The sequence below is a fragment of the Streptopelia decaocto genome (genome assembly GCF_964273445.1).
Source record: "Streptopelia decaocto genome assembly, chromosome: 1".
NCBI lineage: Eukaryota > Metazoa > Chordata > Aves > Columbiformes > Columbidae > Streptopelia > Streptopelia decaocto.
In genome coordinates, this window is record NC_138663.1 from 45,584,705 (window position 1) to 45,600,891 (window position 16,187).

Below are 16,187 nucleotides of genomic sequence, written 5' to 3' on the forward strand. Positions count from 1 at the left end.
AGGTGGATAGAGGTTTTTTGTGTTGTAGGATCTAAAAATTCAAAGCAATAGACAACTACATTTTATTCAGTTCTAAAACCAGAAAAATAATGACCAGAGTAAATATCAGATAAGGATGTCCCTCTCACACCCCCCGACCTCCAGTCCCTCTGGCTTTTATTAAAATAAACTTGAGTTTAACTGAATTATTTTCAGCATTTATTCATTTCTACAGAAAGACACAGGTTCCAGCACTTTTCTGTAGGTGTGCACTCTGACATTTCTGGTTAGTGTCTCCCAGAAATAATAACATATCTTCCGTGCCTTACTTTCCGCCCTCATTTGGAATCATTACCTTGAGGGACTCACAAGGTCTTAATAACATTCCAAATCAAGAGAGCCGGTATTAAAATGTAGTGACCCGCAACTTGTGCGCTTGGCTCAGCGACAGGAATAGTAGTTGGTTACGTGGAAATCAATATTTCCCCATTTGCATCTCCTGCTAGCTCTGATGTGATTTCAGAAAGCCTGAAATGCTTAGGGGCCCAACAAATCCTTCTTTGGACCGCATCCTCTTCTGACACGGTGCTTTGCTTGGAGACGAAGAGTAATCACAGTCATATCAGAGGCAAATTCGGTGGGATTTACAGTGAACACCTACACCTACTGTAGAAACTCAACTAACTAAATAACAAACTCTCTCGCCAAACTGGCTCAAAACGTTATTGGAAATACTTGAAAAGTGAAAACTGCAATGTGAAAAAAACGTCTTCAGTAGACAGCTACCTACAGCAGAAACTTACTAACTAACTAACTCACTAACTAACTCACTAACTAACTAACTTCTTATCTTACTAACTATCTAACTAACTAACGAACGAATGAACGAACAAACTCTCTCGCCCTAGTGGCTAAAAACACTGTTCTAAACATCTGAAAATTGCCAACTGGCATGTGAAAACAAATGCGTTAGAAGCTCTCAAGTGCCCTTTCTGCAGCTCTTTTCACGGCTGGCACAGCCAACACTTGTGAGACTTCTTCATGGGCTGGTGAAAGTTCTGCAGAAAGGACGAGATGTGATCTTCTTTCTCAGAAGCCCCACTAGATCGTCCAGCTGAGCCAAAAGGGTGGCAGCATGAGGGTGATTTCTTCGGCCACCTCTACAGCCTGCCTTGAGAAAGATGGGGGGAAAGGACAGGCATTAGGCACCGGATTGAGAGGCGAACAAGCAAGTTGTGCTTTGACATGAAAGGCAATATCATCCGCAGATCTCCACTGCAGATTTCCTTAGAGCTGCTCATTAGGCTTTGGTGTTTTTCTCTTAATTATTTAGATTGCTGAAGCTTGGGGAGGCTTAAGTGAACACACCAGCTTTTGACTCAACTGCTGGACAAATCTCTGCTGTAAGGGCCAGGCCTGGGTGCAGCTGCAGTAAGAATGCAGGGTGGTAGAGAGGTTGTAGATGTCCCTTCCTTGGAAACATTTAAGGCCAGACTGGATGGAACTCTGAGCAACCTGATCTAGTTGAAGATGTCCCTACTCATAGCAGGGGGTTGGACTGGATGACCTTGGAAGGTCGCTTCCAACCCAAAGTATATTGCCCAAGGGCAGGTGACCGCTTCCTCTCTGGGACCATCAATGGGCACCACAGAACAATTTCCTATACTCAGAGCAGCGTGAAAATTCCCAAGAGGGAGAACAGGCTCTGTTACACACCTGGGTTCCTAGGTCTTCTCACCCTGCTTGGGTGGTCTCACTTACCCATTGCTGAGCTCTCTGTTCACAGCTTTCGGCTTTGCTTGGGTGGCGGGCCACCGACCTCCTCTTCGCAGCTGTGCTTTCTCTTCCTGGGGGATGGTGTTTCCCCTCGCTGCAAAGAGGTTGGACACCTGTCCATTCAGGAGGATTGTTAGACAGGCACAGCCATGATCACCATGAATCAATTCTACTCTTAATCACAGCTAGCTCATGTCACCTGGTCTGCCCAGAGGTGCTCTCCTGGGGTTCACATTCTGGAGCAACTGGAGGCACCTGCAATGGAAACATAGAAGATGACACCTGCACACTCTCCATCTCAGCCCTAACAGGCGGATCCCTTGGATGGGTTTGCTCAGCCCAGCTGTGCCACTTCTGCTGGGATCACCACACAAAGAGTCCCTACAGTGGCCATCCCACCTTCTGGGTGGGGAGGCATTCTCTCACGCTCTGGGTGGACCTCACATACCTGGGCAGTTTCTCCTTCTTCTTCTGGTGCCGGTGACTCCTCGGCCTGTTGGCTGGCAAGTTCAGCCTCGGCCGGTGCACCTGGAAGCTCAGCCTCCTCCTCCTCCTGCTCCTCAAAGAGTTCCTCTTGGTGTTGGATGAGGAACTCAACCAGCTCCGTCACCTGCACACAGGAAAACATTGGTTGCCAACCCGCTGGCTGCAAATGGGTCCAACAGCCCTTCCCACTCCTGATGCTGCCTTCTGCACAGAAAGCTGCAGCTGTGGGGCTGCTCTTGGCAGCAGCTCCCCCACGAGCATTTGCTGAAGAGAGGAGGCAGCCAGGAAGCCCTGAAGAGCAAAGCTGGCATGGGCCTGGAAGGCTGCAGCGGGCTGGCAAACACAGCGTACCTTCCCTGTCACCTGCATCAGGACATCCAGGGCCAGCGTGTCCTCCTCGGGTGGGCTGAGGAGGTTGGGCCCCACGCAGATGGCCAGGTTCCTGGCAGTCATCTTGGTGACAGGGACATTGGTGCTGATCTTGTGGAGCAGGCTGAGCAAGGTTCGGAGGAGGAGGAGGTTGGCCTCAGGTAACTTGCTGGCCACCCTGCGGGAACAGGAACGCAACGTGAATGGATGAAGTAGGTGTTGTCCGGACAGGCGTCCCATGCTGGTGTCAGGCAAGCCCATCCCAAGCAAGGCTCCTTGGCCAAGCCGGCTCTACAGCAGAGGGACTGCCTTTGCTGAGATATGGGCACCTCCCTCCCTGCCAGCCCTTCTGCTGAGAGTCCCTTTGTGGAGCCACCCCCAATGCCTGCAGGCAGTGCTACAAGGAGAGAGACAAATGCTTTTCTGTGCCACTTTCCCCCCAGAATGCTGAGCCCACAGCAGCAGCAAGAGGTGGGTGGCCAAAAGCACGGCTTGTTCAGGCAGGCTGTGGCTTTGCAGGCAGGTGTCGGGCTCTGGCAGTCCCTGTGGAGCCGCCAGGCTGCTGGCCACACTTACTCTTTGAGCCCCGCCAGCCTCTCCTGCCTGCTGGTCTTTTGCAGGGCGTCCATCCACTGCTGGTAAAGCTCCGAGTGGAGGAGCTTGGAGGGGATCTTGCGGAGGAAGTCCTGCAATGGCAAGGGCTGCTGATGAGGCTGCCAGCAGTGCCGCCGGGAGCACAGGCAGCATCCCCAGCACGCTGGGTGCCGAGCAGCTCCTGGGTTTGGGCTCCTGCTCGCACAGGTGCCCATCAGCAGCACCAGACTCCAGGTCAGCAGGGCTCACCTTCAAGATGACAGCCAGGACGTGCACCGGCTGGCTGGCCAGGTGGACCTGAGCGCCGGTGTCCAGGGCCTCCCTGATGTCCCGGGAGGCGCGCTCGCTGGCCGCCAGCCGGAAGATCCCCTCCGTGGATGGGCCCTGCTCGTGCAGCAGAGCCAGCAGGTCCTGCAGGGGAGAGAGGAGGACATTGCTGGGCTGGAGACAGGCCCTGGGACAGGCCAAGCTTCCTCAGGGACAGGAGGGAGTGTGGATGGTCTGCAGCTCTCCCTGGGGCTGCACAGAGGGGTGGCTGGAGTTGGCTGACGTGGAGGAGTGTGTTTTATTCCCAAGGCTCATCTGGGATGCCTCCAATGGGGACACTGCCTCTGCAGAGGAGGCAGCGGGATGGGGATCCCCTGGCCGGGCTTGCTTACCTGGATGGGCTGGGGCAGCGCACCATCCTGGCTGCAGAGAGCTGCCAGGGGCCGGCCAAAGAGAACCCCCGTGTGGGCAGAGGGCGACGGCCCCTGTGCCTCTGCAGCCGCCGAGGTCCCTGGCCGCGCAAAGCGCCAGGGCAGCCACCTCCTCTGGCTGTGGGTCTCACCTTCTGCCAAGGAGAAGAGAACAAAGCAAGGTGGAGCAGAAGCACCAGACCAACGTTCCTGGAACCTCTCACACTGTACCCCACCCGCCAGTGCATGGGACAAGTGTCATTTGGGAAGAAGGGACCCTCGGGGCTCAGGTCTCTCCTGCTGCAGAATAACAGGGACAGCCTTGCCCTGCAGGAAGGGCAACAGCAGCCCCAGGGCAGCATGAGTGCCCGCCTGCAAGAGGAGGAGGGAAGGGCTGTTCTGCGCCCGTCTTCTCCCAACTCACCAGCCAACTGGCCACTTCTACCTCGGCCACCAGAGGGGGCGACAGGTGGGGGCCGCTCCTCTGCATCAGCCTGCAAGAGATGTGCTGTGCTCGCCCAACAGCCCTGCAGCAGAAAGGGCCCCCAGCGAGCTGCATCGTGCCCTGGCCACGTGTGAGTGATGGGCATGGCTGAGATTTCTCTCTGTGCGATGCTCACCGTTGCCTGGCCCTCAAGCAGCCTCTCCAGGCTGGCGGCGTGCAGTGTCATGGCCTGGGCAAGCAAAAAGAGAAGAAGGTAAGAAGTGATGCCGCTGGTGCTGGGCTGGAACAGGCTCTGGGGACCGAGCGGAAACAGGAGGGACACTCACAGCATTGCGGCTCCTCAGCTCCTTTAGCAGCGCCTTGAAGGAGGGCAGCCGGGTGACCTGGGCTCCCTCCACTCCTTCCGGTGGTCTGTGCGTGGGGAAGGAGCAAAGAAAGAGCTGTGTGAGACACAAGCCACGTTTTCCCTGCCCTGCCAGCCCAGGGAGCCCTTCCAAGCTGCCCAAAGCACCCGAGTACCACTCGGAAGCCGAGCGGAGAGCAGCAGCAAAGGTCCAGGTGGGGCTGGGCAGGTGTTGTGTGCACACAGCCTGGTGAAGGTGCTCCACCAGCTTTGCCCACTCAAGAGCTGCCCACTGCCTTTGGGGCAGCTCTTCTTAGCTGTAGAGCCCTGTTTCCACACCGTAGGGCTATGATACCTAGAGCATCCCCCTATGAGGTGAGCACAGGTCCCCCAGGCTTCACTGCCAGGCAGGGCTTACCCAAGGAGGGCGCTGAGCCAGAGCTCCTTCACTGCCCGGCAGCTGCAGAAAGAGGAGACACAGCCTGAGTGCCGCTGCTCCCCAGCCTGCGGGCACAGGCAGGCGCTGGCACAGCCCTGCCCCGTGGGGTTGGTCACAGGGACAGGACAAAGCCATGGGAGGTGGCACCCAGACTCACCGGAAAGTGATGACACACGAGCCGCAGGGCCAGACGAGGAGGAGTGAGGTGGTGTGCTTGCCTTCCTCCTCTTCAGAGGCATCGCCGGCTGCCCCCTTGGTGCTGCCCAGCACCTGCAGCTGGCCCAGGGCCAGGCAGAGCTTTGGGCGCGGGGCGCTGCCACGTCTGCAGAGAGGAGCGGCAGGGAGTGAGCTGGAGGAGCCAGAGCCCGCTGGCTCCCCTCCCGAGTCCCCCTGTCACAGTCACGGCCATGGGTGCATCCAGCACCAGGGTGCCGCTGGCCTGGGGCTGCTCCTGGGATGACGCTGCCCTGGTGCCAGGGCCAGTGCTTGGGAGGAAAGGCAGCTGGGCTCTGCAAATCTTACTGGTGCTTGGCGATGACCAGCATGTCCCTGAAGAGGAGGAGGTCCCTCTTCCTTGTCACACGGCCCTGGGTCACCCGCACACGCTGCCGGAGCAGTGGTTCCCATGATGCCGGGATGGGCACGCACTGCTGCACGGGCTCAGGCTCGTCCCTGCAGAGCAAACGGTGTCGGGTGTGAGAAATTTGGCTGCTGCGGTGTACGGCTGTTCTGCGGTGTCTCTGAGCCTTGCACGGGGACGCCTACCTGGAGCCGCGGCAGCAGTTGACCTGTCCCATCCCGACGAGGCAAGGAGAAGCCTCCTGTAAATCTTGCTCGTAGGGCGCAAGAGAGTGGCCAGGCAGGTGGCAACAGCCAGCCAGAGGGACGCCCAGTGCCGAGTGGTGCTTCTGGGCAAGAGCCTGGCTCCTGCCCGTGACGCTCTGTGCTGGCACAGAACCGTTGCCGGGACAGCGCCAGGTTAACCCAGCACGCCATTCTAATGACCTCAGCGGTGGGGGAGGGGCTCTGGGGGCTCTCCCCAGTACGCCCATGTCTCTGTGGGACTGGGAGCCCAGACCTGGGCACAGCACTTCAGGCCTGGGCTCAGCAGCGCTGAGCAGAGGGGAAGGGTCACCTCCCTCCAGCTGCTGGCAATGCTCTGCCTCGTGCAGCCTAAGGTACCACTCGCCGCCGCCTTTGGCCAAGGGCTCCTTGCTGCCTCCTGGTTAACTTGGTGTCCCCCAAGAGCCCAGGACCATTTGTGCCACGCTCTTTACCAGCAACTTTGCCAAGCTGTTCTGGGTCACAAGTCTGTGTGGATGTGTCTCAGGATGCTTCACGCCCGTAGCATTGCCAGAGATCCCTTGTTTTTTAATAAAACCAGGACAATTACACATTTTCATTCTATCATAAAGCATGGCTCTCTATATTAAATACATTTTGATACAACAAAACTGCCCATGTAATACAAGGTTTCTCTATGTAACCATCTCTAAAACCACTCTATGTCCTGGTTTTGTTAAAAACAAGTTTCTCTTTCAGTGAACCTGCCTGTCAGCTAAAGCTTTCCTATTAGTTGCATTTTCCTGGAAAACCAGATACATGTTTTGGCAAACATAGCAATGGAATGCAAAGTTATTGATAAGTGTGGATGGACATCTCGCAAGAGGGGCAACGAGAAACAGGTGACCGAGAAACTGACCAATGGAGTATAACATCCCATTCACGTGAATACTTCATATAAAAGTGGGCGATCATGAGGATCTCGTTCCTTTTTCCTTATGGCCGACATCAGGAGAGGACTTTGCGAGTCGTCCCTGCGACTGAGGCCTAGTGAGAGACTGAATCCAGCTCCGGTTGGCTGCAGACGCCAATCTAGGACTTCGGGTGCCAGCTCTGCAGTTGCTGGGACTTTCAAGATTGGTTTTGTAGATTTTGTATTATTTTCTCTATTCTTATTAGTAGCATCAGGAAAACATTTTTAATTTTTCCAACTCTCTTCTCTCTGTCCTTCTTTCCTCCCAATTGCCTGTCCTCAGTGGGAAGCGGAGAGAGGGAGAGGCTGAATGGGGAACAGGGGGGAGAGGGAGTTAACAATACATCTGCCATGGTTTTATTGTCACCCCGCAATCAAAAACCTCGACACCATCGTATTTCTGTAAACTGCATTACAGACTGTTCATGGTGTCTATTTTACTGTTTCTTATCTTCCATGAAAATATGTCTAAGATTACCTCGGAGGCTCTTCAAGATTTCCGCTTTGATGAGTGACAGCACAGCGGGATCTCTTCTTGACCTCCTCTATGGGCTCAAAGCAAGTTTCTTTTAGCATTGTCAGGCTGAGGAATGATATTGCGATAGAGTTAACACGTAATAGATGTATCATCATTCCAAAAGACCTGCCTAGTCAAACAAGGAAAAGCTCACAGCTTGCTTGCACGATGCAGCTCTGTAGAGACGCTCACTCTAGTACAGTAAGAAGGGCACAAAGGAGCAGCATTCCAATAGTCACGTACGCACCACCCATACGCTTGTGTGTTCATGCGATGTGGAGGTCATCGCAGTGCTTGCTACCGGTTTCCTCCAACCTGCAGAAAATCTCTTCCAATGGCTGGTTTATTACCTACGCCCTTAGAGGAAATTCTTGCAGCTCAACATGTGCCTTTTACAGCATGTGCAACTGGGTAGAAGGAAAAGTGCAGGGAGAGGAGCCTGTTAGAGGAAGTTTCTGCCCTTGGAATATAACGCACGTCGGGATCCAGGCTAAAGCAGTTGCCCTTGGCTCAGCGCTTGGGAAAAGGTGTGTTTGCAGCGTGACAGCCAAGGCGGTCAGCATAGTCCTTGCCAATGAAAGTGAGTGCGAATACAGCAGCACCACTCCTTCCAGCTTGCTGGATCACAAGCCCCTTGGTCTGCAGCTCAAAAGTGAGCTGTGACTCCGAAGTCTTTGTCATATCAAATGAGCAAGAAGTCTTCAAAGATGGTCAGGATTTAAAATTACTTCTTTTGAAAGCATGTACACGGGACATCTTAGGTCATCTCTCCATACTTGTCAAAGCAGTAACTTGTTGACATTAAATGGAATTATAAGGTTTTCAGTGAAAGTATCCCAGCTTCATACAGACTGTGTAGTCACCTATTGTTCAAGAGGAAATGTGAATCCTCTTGGAGCAATGCAGCCGTTGTTCAGTCTCTAAGTGACAACACGATGGCCATAAAGTACAAAGAAAATGCCTCCGGTGGTACAAATTCTGACAAGCTTTTGAAGAAAAGGCCACAGCTATCCTATTACACCACAGAAGAAAATGGCTAAAAGCAAGGGGAGGTTTAGGTTGGGCATTAGGAAAAGGTTCTTCACCCAGAGGGCGGTGGAGCACTGGAACAGGCTCCCCAGGGAGGTGTCACGGCCCCAAGCCTGGCAGTGTTCAGGAAGAGACTGGACAACGCCCTCAGACCCATAGTATGATCTGTGGGGTTGTCACGTGCAGGGACAGGAGCCGGACTCGATGATTCTAGTGGGTCCATTCCAACTCAGGACATTCTATGATTCTATGAGTTAATTCAAGAATATCACTCCTGCAAAGTCCCAGTGATGTCACGAGCCGTTACATTATCTTTCAACTAGTTTATGAGTGACAGCACAGCGGGATGTCTTATTGACCTCCTCTGTGCAGTACACAGCTACGTACAGCAGAAACTAACTAAGTAGCTCTCTCCCATTGAAATCAGAGCCAAATTCAGTGGGACTTTACAGTGAACACTGAGCAGCTTCCTAGATCTTGCGTATGAGAAGGCACCTGGTCGATAGAAGGTTGCCCCAGAGCAGGTGCTGGGTGGCGGCAGGCACACTGGCCAAGGAGCAAGTAGGACATGGACAGGGTAGGTGTTTCCTGCAGGCAGCAGCAGTGAGGGATAGACTTGGCTTGTCGAAATGCAGTGGGCTGGCATGGATGCACCTTGTTGTGCAGCACTAACGTGGTTCCCTGCCTCTCCAAGTTTGGGAATGTGTTTGTGCCAGGTCTTCTTGAAACAAGGCTGAGAATCAGTTTCCTGTCTCCTTAACAAGCCTTGTGCATCAGAGGCAGCAGAGGTTCTAGCTTTAGATGGATGGAGATGGTTCAGATGGAAGATCTCTCTACTAAGACATTAATCCAATCTGCATTTATTGTAGTGCTTTTGAATTCTAAGAAACACAACGTCATTGGTGTCCTTTTGATCGCCAGTGATCTCTGAGATAAGTATTTTATTTAGATTCATGGCAGGTTTAAGACTGTAGAGACTCGTTACATTAGAAGCATTTACCTTGCTTGTAGTGAAAATCAACCGCATTCTAAAATACCCTGCTACTGAGGAAATCAGATTTCTGAGATCAGAGAAAGGGAGTACATGTAAGGGAGATTTTTCTCCGGTGAATCATCTGTATAGAGTCATTCTGCAGGGTATATTGTATACTAATAACCAAGCTCCGGAGCTTTATCTCACCAGAATTGGTCACCTACTAATGGACCTACTAAAGGAATTGTGGAATCAGAGAATGTCTTCAGTGTGAAGAGACCCACAAGGATCATCGTATCCAGCTCCTGTCCCTGCACAGGACAACCCCACCGTTCACACCATGTGTCTGAGGGCATTGTCCAGTCTCTTCTTGAACACTGTCAGGCTGGGGCCGTGACACCTCCCTGGGGAGCCTGTTCCAGTGCTCTACCGCCCTCTTTGTATCCTCGACTCCAAAAACCTAAGGGCTGACCTCAGGTTTCTCCTGGTGTTTTCTGCCAGAGCCTCCAGGTAAGTCCATTACCTCTGGCTTCAGTGTAGAGCACATTTTTAACATCTAGTCCATTCCGAACTGGTCCAAGGGCCACCGCATGAGTTATCTCACGCTTAATTTGTTCAAAGACTTGTCACTGTCGCTCGATAGAGAGGGCTCACAATGTGGCTGTAGTCAGGAATATGCATTCTCCAAAAACCTACAATGCCCAAGAAAGTTGATCACATCCATTGGGGTGTGACGACAGCCATCTTGTCATTTTATTCCTAAAAACTGGATCTCTCGTGCAGGTCCCTTGACCTGTCTTCGTTTTATGTCAAAACCAGCATCCAAAAGAATCTGAATTACTCTCTCACCTTTCTCAAAGACTTCTTTCACTGTGTCGCCCTATACGATGTTGTCCTCAATATATTGCAAGTGTTCTGGAACTTTACCTTGCTCTAGCATGGTCTGGATCAGTCCATGGCAGATGGTAGGACTGTGTTTCCACCCCTGGGGCAAGTGATTCCACATGTACTGGATGCCTCTCCAGGTGAAAGCAAACTGCGGCCTGTACTCTGCTGCTAAAGGAACAGAGAAAAATGCATTAGCGATGTCAATTGTAGCATACCACTGAGCTGCCTTTGACTCCAGTTCAAATTGCAGTTCCAGCATGTCAGGCACAGCAGCATTCAATGGTGGCGTAACTTCATTTAGGCCACGGTAGTCTAGAGTTAGTCTCCACTCATCACTAGACTTAGGCACTGGCCAAATTGGGCTGTTAAAAGGTGAGCGAGTCTTACTGATCACACCCTGGCTTTCCAATTGATGCATCAACTTCTGGATAGGAATCAAAGAGTCTCGATTGGTGTGATATTGCTGGCGATGCACCATCGTGGTAGTAATAGGCACCTACTGATCGTCACCCATCAGCAGTCCTACAACAGAAGGGTCATCTGAAAGATCAGGCAAATCAGACAGCTCTTCAATTTTCTCAGTGTTCACAGCTGCTATACCAAATGCCCACCTATACCCTTTTGGGTCCTTAAAATACCCTCTCCTGAGGTAGTCTATGACAAGGATGCACAGAGCATCTGGACCAGTCACAATGGCATGCTTTTGACAGTGTTTTCCAGTTAGGCTCATTTCAGCCCCAACAACAGTGAGTTCCTGGGATCCCCCAGACACTCCAACAATATTGATGGATTGCGTTCCTTTATCATTAGAAGGAATTATTGTGCACTGAGCACCAGTGTCCACTAAAGCTTTGTACTCCTGGGGGTGTGTCGTACCAGGCCATCGAATCTGTACAGTCCTGTAAACTCTGTTATCCCTTTCCTCCACCTGGTTGGAGTCAGGGCAGTCAGGGAGTCTTCTCTGAGTTCTTTGATTTCCTGCAACAGCTTTTCACACAGTTTCTCCACAGCAGAGACACAAGCCCGTAGAGAACCAATAATAACCAATCTCCAGAGCTTTATCTTACCGGAATGGGTCAAATTACTACTAAAGGGCCTGGCCTGGATTTGTGGAGCATATTAGGTGAATAACACAATATTGGTTTGTGGCAAACACATTTTTTAGCTGCTATGGGGTATGCTGCATAGAGATCAGGGCACCTTCCTGGCTCCTGGTCAAATTGGTGTCCACTAGAACACCCAGGACACATTCTGCCACGTTGCTTTCCAGCAGCTTGGGCAAGCTGCTTCGGGTCACAAGTCTATGTGGATGAGTCCTGGGATGCTTCATGCCCGTACCGGTGCCATCTGCAGTCAGTTCCACGCTCTTTCTGCAGGTCTCCTGGTGCCACGGGCATGAAGATGAGGAGGGCATGTTTCCTGCAGCCAAAGCAGTGGTGCAGGTGGAAGGGCTCTCTCTTGTTATGGGACAAGGAGAAAGAGGATGCACCCTGATGACAGGGTCCAGAGATGGAGTTTCCACAGAACTCCATCTTTGTCTTTTTTCCCTAGGTCCAGCTTTTTCACACCAACTTTGTTCTTCAGATAACATCTGGGTAAAAGGTGGTGGTTCATAGAATCGTGGAATCACATTAATAACCAAGCTCCGGAGCTTTATCTCACCAGAATTGGTCACCTACTAATGGACCTACTAAAGGAATTGTGGAATCAGAGAATGTCTTCTGTGTGAAGAGACCCACCGGGATCATCGTGTCCAGCTCCTGTCCCTCCACAGGACAACCCCACTGTTCACACCATGTGTCTGAGGGCATTGTCCAGTCTCTTCTTGAACACTGTCAGGCTTGGGGCTGTGACACCTCCCTGGGGAGCCTGGGGAGCCTGGGGAGCCTGTTCCGGTGCTCCACTGCCCTAATGTCCAGTCTACACCTCCCCTAGCACATCTTGCTGCGGTTGCCTCAGGTTCTATCATTGGTCACTAAAGTGAAGAGTTTGGTGCCTACACTTCGTGCTCCCCTTGGGAGGAAGCTGTAGACCACAATGAGGCCTCCTCTCAGTCTCCTCATCTTGAAGCTCAACAAACCAAGTGACTTTAGCTGCTGTTCATATGGCTTCCTCTTTAAACCCTTCACCAACTTGGTAGCCCTCTTCTGGATACTCTCGAGAAGCTTTGTATCCTTTTAATCCTGCGGCGCCCAGAACTGCACCCAGTGCTCCAGGTGAGGCCGCACCATCGCAGGGTAGAGTGGGAAAATCACCTCCCTCTCACCTCAGGTTGGCAATGCTGTGCTTGATGCACCGCAGCACACGGTTGGCCCTCTTGGCTGCCAGGGCACACTGTTGGCTCTTGTTCAACCCGCCCTCAACCAGAACCAGATCCCTGTCTGCAGAGCTGCTCTCCAGCATCGCGTCCCCCAGTCTGTATGTACAGCCAGGGTTGCCGTGTACCGGGTGCAAAATCTGACACTTGCCCTTGTTGAACTTCATGAGGTTGGTGATTGCTCAGTTTTCCAGTTTGTTCAGATCCCTCTGCAGATCCTCTCTGCCCTCGAGAGCATGAACAGCTCTCCCCAATTATGTGTCGTCGACAAACTTGCTAAGCAATCCCTCGAGTCCTGTGTCCAAGTCGTTTATGAAGACACGGAGAGTGCTGGCCCTAAGATGGGTTTCTGTGGAACCCTGCTTGTGACTGGTCACCAGCCCAGCATTAGCCCATTTACTAGAACCCTTTGATCCCAGCCCATCAGCCAGTTGCTTACCCACTGCATTGTTTGTTTATCCACCTGTATGCTGGACATCTTGTCCAGGAGCATACCGTGAGAGACAGTGGCTGGTACTCCCTTTTAGACCCCAGCCTCTAAAACATCGAGGAGAAACTCCAAGAAACAGAGCAGATCAGAACTGTGCAACCCAAGGGGATTGCCTTCTTCCCACTCTTCCTGGCTTGCCTGAGACTGTTGGCAGACAGAAGAAAGCTGTCCTTCTGCCTCCTCAAGCAAGTCCTGTTGTCTCTTTGGCTCCAAATCTATGAAGCCAAGTCAGGAGAAGCCAAAAACCCCAACTCAAACTGTTTTGTTCCATTTTGTAGAAAGGGGGAAGGGAAACACCTAACAGATTTCTCTTCTTAATTTTATTAAATTACCTCTTGAACAGGCAAGTATGGTTTTGATTATGTCCTTAATTTTAGGTTTTGCTAGATACGCAAAATCTCCTATATTTTCAAATGAGTTGAAAATTATGTCTCAGCATGGTGATTCTGACCTTTGATTCATTGCTAAAAGTAACACTAAGGGTACTTCATTAATTAATAGCCTTTTGGCTTTGAAATTGAGCATTCTAGTAGGTATTTATGCTACTGCATCTTGCCTTACAAAAGCAGGCAGTACAGTGTTTGCTTTCTGCTTCTGGGAACTGAGTTTGTTTCCAGGGAAGGACACCTAAAGGAAATGACATCTTTTCTCTTAGGATGTTGTTGTTGTCTCGTGTTTAAAAGATAAACCAAACCAAACCAAAATGGATGTCGTAGGGAAGAATGTTGATAGGGAAGAGGGAGAAATGGGCAGGAAAAAACTGTCTCATGGTAGCGGGAGCTTCTGGAGTATGGTAGTTACATCTATCCACCAGAGGCGCTGCTGCACCCCCTCACACACAAGTATAGGTGAATAGAGGTTTTTTGTGTTGTAGGATCTAAAAATTCAAAGCAATAGACAACTACATTTTATTCAGTTCTAAAACCAGAAAAATAATGACCAGAGTAAATATCAGATAAGCATGTCCCTCTCACACCCCCCGACCTCCAATCCCTCTGGCTTTTATTAAAATAACCTTTAGTTTAACTGAATTATTTTCAGCATTTATTCATTTCTACAGAAAGACACAGGTTCCAGCACTTTTTTGTAGGTGTGCACTCTGACATTTCTGGTTAGTGTCTCCCAGAAATAATAACATATCTTCCATGCCTTACTTTCCGCCCTCATTTGGAATCATTACCTTGAGGGACTCACAAGGTCTTAATAACACTCCAAATCAAGAGAGCCGGTATTAAAATGTAGTGACCCGCAACTTGTGCGCTTGGCTCAGCGACAGGAATAGTAGTTGGTTACGTGGAAATCAATATTTCCCCGTTTGCATCTCCTGCTAGCTCTGATGTGATTTCAGAAAGCCTGAAATGCTTAGGGGCCCAACAAATCCTTCTTTGGACCGCATCCTCTTCTGACACGGTGCTTTGCTTGGAGACGAAGAGTAATCACAGTCATATCGGAGGCAAATTCGGTGGGATTTACAGTGAACACCTACACCTACAGTAGACACTAAACTAACTAAATAACAAACTCTCTCGCCAAACTGGCTCAAAACGTTATTGGAAATATTTGAAAAGTGAAAACTGCAATGTGAAAAATACGTCTTCAGTAGACAGCTACCTACAGCAGAAACTTACTAACTAACTAACTCACTAACTCACTAACTAACTAACTTCTTATCTTACTAACTATCTAACTAACGAACGAATGAACGAACAAACTCTCTCGCCCTAGTGGCTAAAAACACTGTTCTAAACATCTGAAAATTGCCAACTGGCATGTGAAAACAAATGCGTTAGACGCTCTCAAGTGCCCTTTCTGCAGCTCTTTTCACGGCTGGCACAGCCAACACTTGTGAGACTTCTTCATGGGCTGGTGAAAGTTCTGCAGAAAGGACGAGATGTGATCTTCTTTCTCAGAAGCCCCACTAGATCGTCCAGCTGAGCCAAAAGGGTGGCAGCATGAGGGTGATTTCTTCGGCCACCTCTACAGCCTGCCTTGAGAAAGATGGGGGGAAAGGACAGGCATTAGGCACCGGGTTGAGAGGCGAACAAGCAACTTGTGCTTTGACGTGAAAGGCAATATCCATCCGCAGATCTCCACTGCAGATTTCCTTAGAGCTGCTCATTAGGCTTTGGTGTTTTTCTCTTAATTATTTAGATTGCTGAAGCTTGGGGAGGCTTAAGTGAACACACCAGCTTTTGACTCAACTGCTGGACAAATCTCTGCTGTAAGGGCCAGGCCTGGGTGCAGCTGCAGTAAGAATGCAGGGTGGTAGAGAGGTTGTAGATGTCCCTTCCTTGGAAACATTTAAGGCCAGACTGGATGGAACTCTGAGCAACCTGATCTAGTTGAAGATGTCCCTACTCATAGCAGGGGGTTGGACTGGATGACCTTGGAAGGTCGCTTCCAACCCAAAGTATACTGCCCAAGGGCAGGTGACCGCTTCCTCTCTGGGACCATCAATGGGCACCACAGAACAATTTCCTATACTCAGAGCAGCGTGAAAATTCCCAAGAGGGAGAACAGGCTCTGTTACACACCTGGGTTCCTAGGTCTTCTCACCCTGCTTGGGTGGTCTCACTTACCCATTGCTGAGCTCTCTGTTCACAGCTTTCGGCTTCGCTTGGGTGGCGGGCCACCGACCTCCTCTTCGCAGCTGTGCTTTCTCTTCCTGGGGGATGGTGTTTCCCCTCGCTGCGAAGAGGTTGGACACCTGTCCATTCAGGAGGATTGTTAGACAGGCACAGCCATGATCACCATGAATCAATTCTACTCTTAATCACAGCTAGCTCATGTCACCTGGTCTGCCCAGAGGTGCTCTCCTGGGGTTCACATTCTGGAGCAACTGGAGGCACCTGCAATGGAAACATAGAAGATGACACCTGCACACTCTCCATCTCAGCCCTAACAGGCGGATCCCTTGGATGGGTTTGCTCAGCCCAGCTGTGCCACTTCTGCTGGGATCACCGCACAAAGAGTCCCTACAGTGGCCATCCCACCTTCTGGGTGGGGAGGCATTCTCTCACGCTCTGGGTGGACCTCACATACCTGGGCAGTTTCTCCTTCTTCTTCTGGTGCCGGTGACTCCTCGGCCTGTTGGCTGGCAAGTTCAGCC